At 65.8% G+C, this 1009-nt stretch overlaps 1 protein-coding gene across 1 annotated transcript in view; it reads left to right on the top strand.

Moving 5' to 3' along the window:
* Positions 1-636: 636 nt before the first annotated feature.
* The window catches only part of PRKD3 (protein kinase D3), an 84655-nt gene continuing 84282 nt past the window's right edge, over positions 637-1009 (top strand). The window contains exon 1 of the mRNA XM_040224640.1: positions 637-792. The gene's annotated coding sequence lies outside the window, so the exon portion shown is untranslated. The remainder of the gene's footprint in view (positions 793-1009) is intronic.

Raw genomic sequence — 1009 nt, 5'->3', positions numbered from 1 at the left:
TCCTCACCCGGCATTGTCACCCTTCCATGATTCCTGACTTCACTTTGCTCTGATGATAGGGGACACACTCAAGTTTAAAGATGGGCAAGTAGGATACACAAAACATACTGAAGGCAGACCCGGTTTATTCTGCTTTAGGTGAAGGGCTCTGATGTATCTGCCTAGGTGTGGAACCCCCTAGGATGCAGCGCCAAGTGGCCGCCTGGAGGCGAAGCACTGGGGAGGGAAACAGGAGGAGCAGTGAGTGAGGAAACTGTTCTCTACTGTAGACCCCTAGCAAGTTCCGGACTTGTCACCACCTCCTGCCCCCTTGCCACCATCATCAACATCAGAGCGGAGGACAAAAGAGAAAAAGGCAGTTCAGTAGCAATAATGGGTATCAAGTACAGTGCGTAAGTGGAATATGGACACGGTCGCGCCCCGCTCCCCAGCGCTCACGGAGACGCCAGGATCTCGGAGGGTGCAGAGCGAGCCCGAAAGCACCCGGAGCTCCTGTTGCTCCCGCGCGGGGTCAAGCCAGTGAGCCACAGCCCCACGCGGCCACCGCGGCTTCGAGCTCTCGGGGAGACTACAGCTCCCGGCAGGCCCCGCGCCGGCCGCGCCCCCGCCTCTCGCGCGCCCCGGCCCCCCGCCCTCGGGCCTCAGGACGGGACGGGGCGGAGGGAGGGAGGGAAGAAGGGGCGCCTGTGGCGGGCGGGATTCTGCGAGGCGCGTGAAGCCTCGCTGGCTCCTGGTCCAGGACCCAGACGCTGGCAGGCTTGGAGTTTCTCACGAGCGGCCGAGCCAGGCTCTGTAAGTAGTCGCCTCGGGGAGCGCGGAACAGACACCGAAAAAGTTAGCGCCGCCGCGGCCGCTTTGTTCTCCCGGCCCGTCGGGTGAGGCGGCGTTGGCGGCGGCCGCCCCTCCCCCACCCGTCCGCACGCGGCGGCGGCGACGGGGGCGGCGGGACTCGGACCCCGCGCCGGGCTGGGCGGCGGCCGCCGGGGCTGGGCGGGAAGTTGGCGGAGCG

Source organism: Oryx dammah, unplaced genomic scaffold (genome assembly GCF_014754425.2).
Source record: "Oryx dammah isolate SB20612 unplaced genomic scaffold, SCBI_Odam_1.1 HiC_scaffold_25, whole genome shotgun sequence".
Taxonomy (NCBI): domain Eukaryota; kingdom Metazoa; phylum Chordata; class Mammalia; order Artiodactyla; family Bovidae; genus Oryx; species Oryx dammah.
The sequence above is the reverse complement of the archived record's forward strand: the minus strand, read 5'-3'. Positions and strand labels throughout refer to the sequence as shown.